Source organism: Podarcis muralis, chromosome 18 (assembly GCF_964188315.1).
Source record: "Podarcis muralis chromosome 18, rPodMur119.hap1.1, whole genome shotgun sequence".
NCBI classification, from domain to species: Eukaryota; Metazoa; Chordata; class Lepidosauria; order Squamata; family Lacertidae; genus Podarcis; species Podarcis muralis.
In genome coordinates this window covers 13,442,034-13,457,037 of record NC_135672.1, presented here as the reverse complement: position 1 = coordinate 13,457,037, position 15,004 = coordinate 13,442,034, and positions in this window count along the sequence as shown.

The following is a 15,004-nucleotide window of genomic DNA, read 5'->3' as shown; positions in this document are numbered from 1 at the left end:
GCCCCTTGTAAATGCTTTTGGAGGAGGAATGACAGAAGAGAAAAGCTGTTTGGCTCAATTTCAGGGAATCCAGGAGAATGGAAAGATACAGAAGGGGACCCAGAGGCAAACGCAGGGAGAATCGAGTGCGCAATGTGGATTTTGTTTTCCGTAACTGCAAATTTCCAAAAGTGTTTTTCATGCCTTTTTAAATTATTTTTAATTTTTATTTATTTTTTAGATTGGCAAGCAAAAATGATAAGAGTATTTACAGCTCGCGAAAATGACCGGGAGAACAAGAGGACGCACAAATCAGAAAGTTAATTAAAGTTTGGATAATATTTAGAGAATATCTCAAAAAATTATTGTGATAACGCAAATCTCCTGACAGGCTGAATCCTGAAGTATGAAGAAATTATAAAATAAAATTTGTGCTGATGAATAACGGGAAAGTAAAACAATAACAAAGTAAGAGACCTACAAATTGTAAAAAGCATAACGAGACGAATTGGAATTTAAAAGTGTGTGTGTGTGTGTGTGTGTGTGTGTGTATAGTTAGTTAGTTAGTTAGTTAGTTAGTGTCCATGTTCTTTATGTTGTTATATGTATTGTCTATGTATTGTATATGTCATATGTAAATTGTTGTATAATAAAGGTTGTTTTAAAATAATAATAAATAAATAAAAAGGGGTTTTTGTGTGTTTTTTAAAGTGCATTAGATGTCTGTGGTGTTCCCTTCCAACTCAAGGATTCTGTGTTTATAATATATATCAGGAATGTCCAACCAGTTCATCGCGATGTACTGGTCGATTCAGGGGCGTCCCATCGTCGTCGATTGTGTGATCCTGACTGGTCGCTCCCCCCCAAATAAAAAAATTAAGAAAACCTCAACAACTTTGGGTCTTCCTCCCCGCCAAAAAGCTGAACAACTTTCATGGGTGGATCACGGCCAGTTATCTGAAGACGTGTGCATGCACACGAAAGCTCATACCAAGAACTAACTTAGTTGGTCTCTAAGGTGCTACTGGAAGGAATTTTTTCATTTCGTTTTATTTATTTTGTTTTGTTTCGACTACGGCAGACCAACGCGGCTACCTACCTGTAACTAGTTATTTTATAGTGGGAGCAGATCGCAGTCTCTTGGAAGCTGGACATGCCTGGCGTGTATTAAGCAGAGGGTAAAAAGGCAAAGGGACCCCTGACCATTAGGTCCAGTCGTGGCCGACTCTGGGGTTGCGGCACTCATCTCACTTTATTGGCTGAAGAAGCCGGCGTACAGCTTCCGTGTCATGTGGCCAGCATGACTAAGCCGCTTCTGGCGAACCAGAGCAGCGCACGGAAACGCCGTTTACCTTCCCGCCAGAGCGGTACCTATTTATCTACTTGCACTTTGACGTGCTTTCAAACTGCTAGGTTGGCAGGAGCAGGGACTGAGCAACGGGAGCTCACCCCGTCGCGGGGATTCGAACCACCGACCTTCTGATCGGCAAGCCCTAGGCTCTGTGGTTTAACCCACAGGGCCACCCGCGTCCCTATTTAAGCAGAGGGAGCAACACATTAAAAATGAATGAATGAGGCACAATTGCACAGCTATAATGAAATCCAAGGGAAGCAGATCAGGGCAGTTGAAAATATGCGTTTGCAAGGTTTGTGAGATGAGGGAAGGGATGTCACAAAGGAATGCCTGTGGCCTTTTGCCCCACGTACCTGCGCTGTCCTCCATCGGAGACAGAGCGCTAGGTTGGCCCAGAATATGGAATGGGAGGAAATTCACCCTTCTGCAACCTTTGCCCTGTCTCTGGCTTCCTGGAAGGTGCATTCATTCATTTATTCATTCAAACTCTTTCTTCCCTGGGGCCAGTCCCACCCTGAGACCGCCTGCCTTCGTCACCAGTCCCATGTTGTCAGGCAAAGGCCCCCCAGGCATTCCCAGAGGCGGGAAGAAGAAGGAGGCCATGTTTGGATGGAAAAACACACCCGGCTGCTGGACAGACAGGTCTCCAGAGGATCTCCTTTCACTTGGTCCTGGTGTTTGCGAAGTCTGTGCGTCCCCTGAGGGGTCTCCTGCGGGAATCTCCCCTTTCTCCCACTTGCCTCCAGGAGCGGCTCTGGTTTCTGGAAAACAACACTGCGTGTTTTCCCCCATCCCCTCCAACATTTCTCCCCTGGAAATAGGGACGTCCTATTCCATCCCCTCCAACGTTTCTCCCCTGAAAAGAGGGACGTCCTATTCCGTCCCCTCCAACGTTTCTCCCCTGAAAATAGGGACGTCCTATTCCATCCCCTCCAACGTTTCTCACATGAAAATAGGGACGTCCTATTCCATCCCCTCCAACATTTCTCCCCTGGAAATAGGGACGTCCTATTCCGTCCCCTCCAACGTTTCTCCCCTGAAAATAGGGACGTCCTATTCCATCCCCTCCAACGTTTCTCACATGAAAATAGGGACGTCCTATTCCATCCCCTCCAACGTTTCTCCCCTGAAAATAGGGACGTCCTATTCCATCCCCTCCGACGTTTCTCCCCTGAAAATAGGGACGTCCTATTCCATCCCCTCCAACATTTCTCCCCTGCAAAACAGGGACTTTGCAGGGTCTGTTTTCCCCCTTGGCGATGGGGCGGCCATATTAGGACATTCAACTCCAGGCCTCTTATTTCCTCCCAGGGTGGAAATTTTCCGGATCTTGCGCAAAGGTTTTTCTCAAAGTGGAGCAAAGCAAGAGGAGTTTTTCTCCCGGGACTGAAAAACAGCGTGATTTTGGATAAACAGAAAAACAGCCCCGGGCGGCAAGACTCGCCCGAAGGAGGCGGATGCTGTTTCGTTATCTCTATTTCCTAGAGTCTCGGGTGACGAGGGAGAAGTGTTTTCGCTCCTCTCGTGTCTGCTGGCAAAACACGCGCCGTGTTTTGCATTCCTCGTGTAAACGGATAAAGATTTGCTATGGCCGTAAAAACAGGCCGGCCTGATTCGGGGAATATGGGGCCGCCGATTGAGTTGCAAAAGGGCAGAAAGATCTGTCCCCCAAATCAGGATGGGGGTCTCTTCTTGGTGGAGGCAATGCGGCCTAGTGGTTGGGTGAGATAGAAAGCCAACAAAGAAATTGTGGAATTGTAGAATTGGGACCCTAAGGCTCATCCAGTCCGGAATCCCTGGCAGATGATCATTAATTCCAGATTTAGGGAAATCCTAAGGTAAAGGTAAAGGGACCCCTGACCATGAGGTCCAGTCGTGGACGACTCTGGGGTTGTGGAGCTCATCTCGCTTTATTGGCCGAGGAGCCAATGTAGGTCATTCAAGACCGGTGTTATGTGGTCTCGGCGGCCGCTCCCAGTCACCAGTTCTGGATTAGTTGTAGTTTCCGGGTCACCTTCAAAGGTAGCCCCACAGAGAGCGCATTGCAGTAGTCCAAGCGGGAGATAACCAGAGCTTGCACCACTCTGGCCAGACAGTCTGCAGGCAGGGAGGGTCTCATCCTGCGTACCAGATGGAGCTGTCCTGGACACAGAACTGACCTGCACCTCCATGGACAGCTGTGAGTCCACAATGACCCCCAGGCTGCGCACCTGGTCCTTCAGGGACACAGTCACCCCATTCAGGACCAGGGAGCACACCTGCCCACCTCCTGTCCCCCCAAAACAGTACTTGTTGAATCTCCCAATGTACATCTTCGCCCCATGTCCACGACTTCTTGCAATATCTCCTTGGTCCCCTGGAGAAGATGATGCCAGACCCAAACGTAAGAACATCTCTCACGTTCTCATGCGAAAGCAGAAGAGGACCCTTTCGGTTCCTTTTCCCTAGAAAGCCTGAATCGTCCCCAAAAATGCGACTTCGCCGTGACCTCTGCAAAACACTCACATGCCAAGCCTTGCCAGATATTATGATACGGCGAAAAGGCAAACAGACCTTCCTCCGACCCCGCCAAGAAAGATAACACCTTTAAAACCCAGCGATAACAACAACAAAAATCCCATAATTGTCCAGAACTTCTGGCTGCCTCGGGGATATTTCCCCCCCCCCCGTGTCTCGCTCTCGAGAAAAAAAACACATCTCAAAAGTTCAGAGCATCTGACTTTGGACAAAACAGAGGCTGTTGACAGATTCAATAGAGATAAAAAAATCCCAGCCTCTGTCCATAGGCCACACGGAAACTGGAGACTGGGGCTGAGAGGGAACTCAGGGCAGTAAACAAGCCCATAATGGGGAAAAAGGTTTCTTTTCCCAGAAAGGAAAGCGAAATTTCCCAGGGCTGCGACCTTCAGGAGATCATCATATCATTTTTAAAACTAAAAACAAAAGCATAACTTGTTTTCTCTGTACCATATCTGAGCTCTGCTTTCTTGGAAAAGGGGACCATCTTTTAACCCTGACGTTTGCTTTCTCTCCAGATTATTCTGTTAAAATCAGACTTTGCATTACAGCCGCCAGGAAGGCTCTTTGGGGCAAAATCAACGTTTCTCCCCTGAAAATAGGGACATCCTATTCCATCCCCTCCAACGTTTCTCCCCTGAAAAGAGGGACGTCCTATTCCAACCCCTCCAACGTTTCTCCCCTGAAAAGAGGGACGTCCAATTCCATCCCCTCCAACGTTTCTCCCCTGAAAAGAGGGGCGTCCTATTCCATCCCCTCCAACGTTTCTCCCCTGAAAAGAGGGACGTCCTATTCCATCCCCTCCAACGTTTCTCCCCTGAAAAGAGGGGCGTCCTATTCCATCCCCTCCAACGTTTCTCCCCTGAAAATAGGGACTTCCTATTCCATCCCCTCCAACGTTTCTCCCCTGGAAATAGGGACTTCCTATTCCATCCCCTCCAACGTTTCTCCCCTGGAAATAGGGACGTCCTATTCCATCCCCTCCAACGTTTCTCCCCTGAAAAGAGGGACGTCCTATTCCATCCCCTCCAACATTTCTCCCCTGAAAAGAGGGACGTCCTAGTGATTTTATTGTACTGAACCTTTTAGGAATTTTGTCTGTATGCCATTAAAGGTTTGAGGCTGAGATCTGTGATTCTAGGTTGAGAGGCCTCCCGTTATGGCCTAGGTGTGCCTAGACTCAACTGGCAGCTCACAGGAAAATACCTCTCTCCAACGACAACAAGAAAAAGCACTTTTCCACCTGCCTTGTTCCTGTTTTCTCCAAAAATATTTGTATTGTATTTCACACGGAAGTTGTGACGGCTGCCTGTTTCACCAGCCTGTCGGTTGCACAACTTGCTGGTGGGGGCAAATAAGGCAGGTATTAGTCACACAGGTGGGGTTTTGGCAGCAGAGGAAATTCACAGGAAAAGTGTTTTTCTCTGCGTCTCGGCCGGTTTTCTGCGAGAAGAAATGGAATCTGATATATTCATTTATCCTATTTGTTTCCTATAATTTAGACACCAATCGATTGCCTAGAATACCTCCAAACAATTAAACGACAAATAAGAATTGGCAACCCTAATTCAAGGGATTCAATAAGTCAAAGGAGCAAAAGACTAGAAGCCGATTAAGAAACTCTAAATATAGAGCCGCCTCTGTTTGTCCTAAAACTTTTATCGATTTTAAAACCCGTGTTTACCGGGCGGTGGTTTCGCCATGTTTGCCTTTGAAAATAAATAAAAAGTGTGTGGCCCGGAGCTGCATTTTATGGACAGCTTCCTTCATGTGCTGCTCTGAAACTCCAAAATAAGGGGATCCAATAAGTGTTGTCGTGCTCTGACTGGCAGCCGCTCTCCAGAGGGGTGCGGGACAGAAAGAAAAACCCATTTTTTCCAGATCACCTGCACCCTTTAAGGTGGAGATTTAGAGTCTCTCCTCTTGTCCAGGTCATTTTGGGGGTGGAATGGGCCTTGACCCTAGCCGGACCCTGGTTCCATTGAGCGCAGTGCTGTCTACACGGACTGGCAGCAGCAGCAGCAGCTCGCCAGGGTTTTGGGCAGGGAACCTTTTCCCCGTCCTACCTGGGCATTCTGCACTCCAGGCAGGCGTTCTGCTTCAAGCTGCAGCCCCCTTCCTAAAAGCAAAGTGCAATTCCAGCTCTGCAAACCCATGGTTCTATTTTTTCCTTTATAACAATTTATTGATTTTCCCAAAGTAACAAAACAAAAATCAATAACAATACCAAAACAAATTGACTCTAGTCCCTTCCTTGGTTCCGTTATTTATCAATATTCCAAATGTCCATTGTTCAGCTTGAAACCCATTTGAATTATCCATTCATAACAAAATTACAAGTACCGTAATTTTAAAACCCTGTATTGACCTGTGTAAAATGCTTCTGTATACATGCAATAAAGTCCTTCCAATCTTCCTTAAATTCGTTATCGTCTCTTCCTCTTAATTTCATTGTCGATTTTGCCATTTCAGCATATTCCGTTAGTTTAATTTGCCAATCTTCTTTAGCTGAGATACCTTCTTCTTTCCAATATTGTACTAATAAAGTCCGTGCGGCCGTAGTTGCATACATAAATAAATTCTTTTGTGATTTTGGTACGTCCACTCCTAGAATTCCTAATAGAAAAGCTTCAGGGTTTTTTTAAACAAAGGTTATTTTAAACATCTTCTTCGTTTCCTTATACGTAAATCATTTCCCAGTATTTCTTTATGGTTTTACAATCCCGCCACATATGAAAAAAATCTCCCTTTGGTGATTTTACATTTCCAACACTTGCTTGTCTTAGTTTTGTACATTTTTGCTAAGTTGACAGGAGTTTCGTGGCATACATAAATCGTCTTTGATCTACCTTTGCAATTTCTTCCCCAGCAAAAATAATTCTGGTTTCTTGTCTTATACATTTTAGCAAGTTTCGCTGGTGTTAAATACCACCTGTACATCATTTTCATCACATTTTCTTTAAGTGCACTGCTTACAGTAAAACCGATGGCTTCCTCCAACAACCTTTCCCAGATTTCTAACTGAATATCACATCCATTGTATCGTCACCCCTTTAACCTCCTTGTCTCGAGTAGGCCATTCCAACAATAATTTATACATTTTTGACAATATCTTCCTCTTAAAAAGGTAAAGGGACCCCTGACCATTAGATACAGTCGTGGCCAACTCTGGGGTTGCGGCGCTCATCTCGCTTTATTGGCCGAGGGAGCCGGCGTACAGCTTCCGGGTCATGTAGCCAGCAGGACTAAGCCGCTTCTGGCGAACCAGAGCAGCGCACGGAAACGCCGTTTACCTTCCCACCAGAGCGGTACCTATTTATCTACTTGCGCTTTGAGGTGCTTTCAAACTGCTAGGTTGGCAGGAGCAGGGACCGAACAACGGGAGCTCACCCCGTCATTGCGAGGATTCAAACCGCCGACCTTCTGATCAGCAAGTCCTAGGCTCAGTGGTTTAACCCACAGTGCCAGTAATTCTATCTCAGACCTAAATCTTCCTGTTTCATAAACATTTTTTCTTTTTGTCCTCCAGGTATTCTCACAATTTCACCTGCCACTGTACTTCGGAGTGTCAAAACAAGGTCTCCGAGGGCAGCTGGCTCCAGGCGTGTTGACAAGCCGGGTCCCTGGGTGGGGCACCTTGTTTTTCCCCCTGGACGGAAGAACCTGGAGGGCGTCCAGGCCGGCTGTTCAGGAATCTGCCGGGCAGCAGAAGACGTCGGTCCACAAATTCGCCCCGGGAAGCGGAGCCTGACTCAGCTCAGCGCCTTGGCCAAGAGGCACATTCCGTTCCCAAAAGCGCCCGGCAGTGCCAAGTCGCCGCTTGCCAGGTGGGCACCCTCAGCCTCATGAACAACTTGGCCACAATCAGGAAATTTGGCCCATGGCGTGGGTATTTTCCACCTTCCCATCTCAACTCTCTGGCTCCCTAACTGTACAAGCTAGCAATTCTAAAATATAGACGCGCCTGAACTAAAATTGTCTATCAAAAACTCTTGTGGTTTATCACTGCAACAGCTACTCGCTTTGGGTTTTAGTAAAGTAAACAGTCCAATTTGCTGGCGCTGCTGTGGATTAAACCACAGAGCCTAGGACGTGCCGATCAGAAGGTCGGCAGTTCGAATCCCCGCAATGACGGGGTGAGCTCCCCTTGCTGGGTCCCTGCTCCTGCCCACCTAGCAGTTCGAAAGCACGTCAAAGTGCAAGTGGATAAATAGGTACCGCTCCGGCGGGAAGGTAAACGGCATTTCTGTGCGCTGCTCTGGTTCGCCAGAAACGGCTTAGTCCTGCTGGCCACATGACCCGGAAGCTGTACGCCGGCTCCCTCGGCCAGTAAAGCGAGATGAGCACCGCAACCCCAGAGTCGGCCACGACTGGACCTAATGGTCAGGGGTCCCTTTACCTTTTAAATGATATTGAGCGTCGGAACAACTTAGCCACAATAAGGAACTTTTGCCCCTGGCATGACGTATTTTCCACCTTCCCATTTTGACTCTCTGGCACCCGATTTGCATGACCGAGCAATTCTAAAATATAGATGCGCTTTGACTCTCGCAAGATTGAATGTCTTGCCCTCGGCTGGACTTGAGGGACGATGCCAAAGGTGCCACACGAAAAACGTCCCTGTGGACACGGCCGTCCTGAATCGGTGGCACATGCCCTTCTGGCTTGCCTTCTTTATAAAGACTTGAGGAATGAGATTATCACTCCTCTTTTATTGTCCATTCCGGGTCGCCCAGCCACTGCCCCAGGGTCCTTTCTCTTGGCAGATCAAGAGGAGCAGGTGACAGCAAAGGTGGCAAGGTTTTTAGCTGGGGCAATCGGAATAAGATCCACTATTTGACTATTGATTCAAAACCCAAAAATGTATTTTTATATCATTGACTTTTTATTTCTATTCTTTGTATATAGTATTGTTAATTTATTGCTATGGCCGGCGGCTGACGCAAATAAAGATTCATTCATTCATTCACCCCGAGCCTCCCCAAAAATCCCTTCTCCCGTCGCCCCGGCAAAAGAGCTTCCCTCTGCCATGAGCGAAAATAAAGCCCCCTATTAATTATTAGGATTCGAGCTCCTCGCCTTATGCCTTGGTTTCAAAAATGGTTGATAATAATAATAATAATTTTATTATTTATACCCAGTGCTTTTTTTCTGGGGTTGGGATGCAGGGATACGCAAGCCCCTAAACATGTTGTGAATCTAAGTTGTTTGTTGTTTATTTGTTGTTGTTGTTGTTAACCCTGCCCTGAAAAAATCCCCGCCAGAGAGAAACGGCAAACTAAGCGGATGGACTGCTCCGAAATGGCAAAGGCTGTCCAGGAAACTCAGGAATCGAGAGGACAAAAACTTTTTAAAAATAATAATAATGGGAAAAATACATTTCCCCCAAAGAAAACCCTAAGGAAAAGGGGGACTTTCCAGGATCAAACCAGAAACCAGGGCGGTTTCTGGGATTCCTGGGAAATAGGGACATTTGGAGGGCCTGATCCGCTCTGGAAGAGCAAGGAGGGCGAGAATTCGGAGGCATATAGATAGCAAGCGCCGTTTTATTTTTAACCGGGTGGTCTCAGAAATATTTCCCCTGGTGCTATAAATACCCGGAAAAACGCCCTGTTGTTGACGAAACCCGATCCAGAGATGTCTCTGCCCGGACTCGATGTGCTGAGCTGGCTCTGGGATCCGGGATCGGGGCCATCGGAAGTGGCCAGGGTGCCTCTGATATTCTTACTTTACATTATGACATTCAGTTACACATTTTAACATTCTCAGCACTCCGTTCCCAACGCTTATCGCTTCCAATGCTATATATGTAAACCTCTATGTATATAGATTTTCCTTATTCCTATTCCCTCTGCCACTTTAACGCAGTCACACAATCTGCTAGTCAGTAGCTGAACTGAGTTCCACACAGACACAGAAACAAGTGAAAAAGCCTCAAAAACCCACAAAATAAAGAGCAAAAACAAAAGCGCCAAACTTTCTGGGAGTCCGTTTGACTTCCGAAATGTTCAGAAACCAAGGCGCGGCTTCTGAATGGCGCAGGCGCCCCGGAAACAATAGCCGACAGCCGCGTCGGACGTCCGGCTTCCGAAAAACATTCAAAAACCAGAACACTCCTGGGTTTTCGGCGTTTGGGAACCAATTCCCACTGTACTTAAATAGGTATTTCTGGACCTAAAATTCCTAATAAAAAAGCTTCATTTTACGAAAGTTATTTTTAGCTTTCTTTTTTTCAACTCGTTATAAATTGTTTCCCAATATGCTTTTGTTGTGTGTTTTTTTAACGGCCTCCGAAGTTGATCACTGGCCCTCCAACGGTTTGGGGCAACTGACCCCTGACCCCAGCCTGCTCTCTGTATCCGGACCAGAGACACCTCGCATGTCCGAAAGCTCAGGCAGTCAAGGGATGATCTCCGCTTGGCAAACCGGGGAAAAAACCACAAATCTCTGCCGACCGGCAAAGTTGACTCAGAGGCAACTGACTGCAAATGATGGACTTTAGCTGAAAAGTTCAGGGTTCGATGTGACGCGAGACGGGGGAGAATTCCCCCTGTAAAGCGGTATCCCCTCTCTTCCTCTCTGTCCACAAATATGTCAGAAAAGCCGCCTTGAATATTGAATATTTGCAGAACAATTGCAAACAGACAAAAGAAAACATTGGCAGGACTCTTTAAAATGCTTCATTGGTTGAAAATGGTATAACAGAAATAATCAGTTAAAGACAAGATAAAAATAAATCATTATTCATTTCTTAATTGATGCTTGTTTTGTATATTATTTTGTGATGAAATTTAACACGACCTCCGACCTTCCCATTGCCTTCCCAGATTGGTTTCCTTGATTAAGCCCTTAGCTTTATTTAAATTTTGTAAAATTATCCTGTTTGCACACAGAAGTCAATCGAAACCTGCCAATGGATCGATATCTGAGGCTCAGTCCAGCAGGCGCACAAAACACGAAACGAAAGACATGGCGTACGGCAGACCAGGGCTCCTCTGCAAGGTCCAGAATTTAGGGACGTTCCTTCTAGCCGGTTTCCCTATGAATGAGCAACGGACCTCTGGCCATGCGCAGAGTTTTTGTGCCTCCGTTCCACAAGCTGACCCACATTGCCCCCCCTTATAGATATTTATATATGTTAGAAGCCACTCACAGCGGCTGGGGCCGCCCAGGCAAGTGGGAACACCATAGAACCATTGTTATTATGAATATTACGGCATGGACCAGGCAGAGGCAAACTCGGCCCTCCAGATGTTTTGGGACTACAACTCCCATCATCCCTGCCCACTGGTCCTCTTAGCTAGGGATGATGGGAGTTGTAGTCCCAAAACATCTGGAGGGCTGAGTTTGCCTAGGCCTGGCATGGACCTCCCTCTTTTCATCCTGTACGGAGAGATTCGCACTCAGAACCCCAGCCGGACCTTGCCCCAGCCGGACGGAGACGCTTCCATCTTTTTCCTCTCTTTCCTGCTTTTCTTCTGCCTCCCGGCCAGCCTGACCCACTTTCCCAGGAAATCCCAAATATGTTCCGCCGGCCCGGTCCCGTCCTCGCCCCGCGAGCCCAGAAATAGCCAACGGGACGGGGGCCAAGGATACCCCTGTCGTGATGGCCAAAGGCAGGACTTCTCAGATGCCTCGGACGCCCCCCAGACAGGGGTCTCCGGTTTCAGACGCTGCCGGGGCCGAGAGAGTCCAGTGTTTTTCCATCCCCCAAGCAGCGCTGTATTACTGTAACCGAGTCTTCGACCTGTTGCCTTTTTTCCTTTGCCAGGGGGTACCTGGTCCCCCCCAGCCATCGGTTTAATTCCCATTATGACCCTGCGAGGGAGGTCAGGCGGAGACCCAGGGACTGCCCCCCCCCCAGCAAGGGTGTCCTGGCTGAACAGGATTTGAACTCAGGCCTCGTCCAGCACTCAGAGAGAGAGAGAGAAGAGGGGCCAGGAACCTTTTCCGTTAGGTATAGTAGGTGAGAACATTCTCCAAAAAATACCCAAAATTTGTTTATGCATGCAACAACGGCAGCAAGGACTCTTTTAATCCGAAAATGGAAGCAACAGGGAAAAGATGATGGAATATGCAGAATTGGCGAAGCCGACTGGGAAAATTCGAAACCAGTTTTTCCCAAAAGACTGGAGCAAATTTGTGCAATATCCGAAGGATGATCACAAACGATTAGCAAAACTAAGCAGCGTCGTTCTAAGGAAACTTGCAATGCTGAGGATTTGTGCCTTTTTAAAAAATTGGGATTAATGGAAAGGAGGGAAACAACAGGGAAACGTATGAACGCGATGAAGTAATAATGAATTATGGAAACCGTGTGACGGGAGGGAGGGACGTCGAAGCTCGACGGAGCAAATATGTAAGAGTATAATAAGGATTTGGTGAAATGTGATAAAATGGAAACCTAAAAAATATTATATATATATAAAAAGAGAACGGGCCAGGAAAGGCTGGCTACCTCCCTCCTCTTATAAAAAGGGCTTAGAAATCTTCAGAGGGGCTTCTTCTCCTCGGACAACTTACTCCCAAGTAGAAGCCTAGCGGGCGACAGGCAGAGTTACTGCCAGCCAGAATAAATGTGCCGTGTTTTTCCCGTGTATAAGTCGCCCCCATGTACCCCCCCAACTTTAAAATTTAAAAAATTGGTGGGGAAAGATAGTCTTATACACGGGAAAATACAGCATACCACATTTTTCGCTCTATAAGACGCACCAGACCACAAAACGCACCTAGTTTTTGGAGGAGGAAAACAAGAAAAAAAATATTCTGAATCCCAGAAGCCAGAACAGCAAGAGGGATCGCTGCGCAGTGAAAGCAGGAATCCCTCTTGCTGTTCTGGCTTCTGGGATAGCTGCGCAGCCTGCATTCGCTCCATAAGATGCACACACATTTCCCCTTACTTTTTAGGAGGGGAAAAGGGAGTCTTATAGAGCAAAAAAATACGGTATATTATTTCTGTGTGATTTGTATCTTTTATTTGTTTCACAAAATGTGCACACTGCCTGGCTGCCAAACGGGAAAAGATAAAACCAGAATAAGAATACAGTGGTACCTTGGGTTACTGACGCTTCAGGTTACAGACTCCGCTAACCCAGAAATAGTGCTTTAGGTTAAGAACTTTGCTTCAGAATGAGAACAGAAATCATGCTCCGGCAGCGCAGCGGCAGCAGGAGGCCCCATTAGCTAAAGTGGTGCTTCAGGTTAAGAACAGTTTCAGGTTAAGAACGGACCTCCGGAACGAATTAAGTACTTAGGTACCACTGTAGTAAACAACAACAACAACAACAAATTTAAGGCTTTGGAAAAGTTAAAATGGTGATAATCCGGGTTGACTTGGCTTAAACAAAAATGTGTTTTTTTTAAACAGGTGCAACGATGGCACCTGCCTCTTTGCTTCATCCATTGGCAGGGAGTTCCCCAGATGCTGCCCCATTGCAAAATCCGAGTTCTTGCAGGCGTTTCGGAAACGCAAGGGACAGGGTGTGCCAATATTGGGTGAATTTGCAGGGTGTGTCCCGCCATCCTTGCAAAGGGCAAAGTGTCGATCGCAACTGGGCGTGTGTCCCTGGGGAAATGTGCCAAGCGGGGGACAATTACTTTCTGCAGGGAGGTTTAGAGGCACTCCCAGGTTTCGGGATTGGCCAAGGAAATTTGGCAAAGCTGATCAGATGTTGGGGTTTTTTTGTTCCAAGTCCGGCACAGTCCGGGTTTTTTGGGGTTGCTCAGCCAGAAATCCCACCGGCGAAGCGGCTCTTCTGACGCACGTTCAATTTGCACGCCTTGGTCGATTCTTCCGTATGATTTATGTTGCAATTTGCTGCATTCCTGCGTTCGCCGGAACGGAAACAAAGCCCCTTGTTCATTATTAGGATTTGAGCTCCTCGCTTTATGCCTTGTTTAAAAAATGGTTAATATAAGGGGACCAGATTTTTTCCAATGAATCCAGGGACAATTTCCTACTAAATAGATGGATTTTGTCAGGGGACTGGTTTGTAAATCCAGGGACTGTCCCCGGGAAATGGGGATGTCTGGTAACCTTAGGTTAATAATAATAATAATAATAATAATAATAATAATAATTATTATTATTATTATTATACCCAGTGCTTTCCCCCCTGGGGTACCCATACCCCTAAACATTTTTGGGGCCCCCAAGAGAGTGGGGCCCTACGTTTTGGCTTGTTTTGGCTTGGGACACCCAGCCTGTCTCGACGCACGTCCAGCTATCCAGGCCAGGCACACAGCCAGGTGTCTGCTGGACGTCTGACCAAGTGACCGGCAGGATACAAGATGTTCTGGGGGAGGGGGGAGGGGGCAGCGGAAAAGGGGACACTGAGTGCTTTTAATCCTTGGAAAGCTGGACACCCAGGCAGGTGTCCCCGTCCCAGACGCACTTGAATCCGCAGGGACTTTGATCTGAATGGGGTGACTGTGCCCCCGAAGGACCAGGTGCGCAGCCTGGGACTCATTCTGGACTCACAGCTGTCCATGGAGGCGCAGGTCAGTTCTGTGTCCAGGGCAGCTCCATCTGGGATGCAGGATGAGACCCTCCCTGCCCACAGACTGTCTGGCCAGAGTGGTGCATGCTCTGGTTATCTCCCGCTTGGACTACTGCCATGCACTCTACGTGGGGCAACCTTTGAAGGTGACCCGGAAACTGCAACTAATCCAGAACGTGGCAGCCAGACTGGGGACTGGGAGTGGAGACCACATAACTCCGATCCTGAAAGACCTACATTGGCTCCCAGGACGTTTCCGAGCACAATTCAAAGTGTTGGTGCTGACCTTGAAAACCCTAAATGGCCCAGTATCCCTGAAGGAGCGTCTCCACCCCAGGACACCAGGGTCCTCCTCCCAAGGGCCTTCTGGCGGTTCCCTCCCTGAGAGAAGCCAAGTTACAGTGAACCAGGCAGAGGGCTTTCTCGGTGGTGGCACCCACCCTGTGGAACGCCCTCCCATCGGATGTCAAGGAAATAAACAACTGCCTGACTTTTAGAAGACACCTGAAGGCAGCCCTGCTTAGGGAAGCTTTTAATGTTTAATACTGTATTTTAATATTCTGTTGGAAGCCGCCCAGAGTGGCTGAGGAAACCCAGCCAGATGGGCGGGGTATAAATAATAAATTATTATTATTGTTATCGCACCCCACCCCAG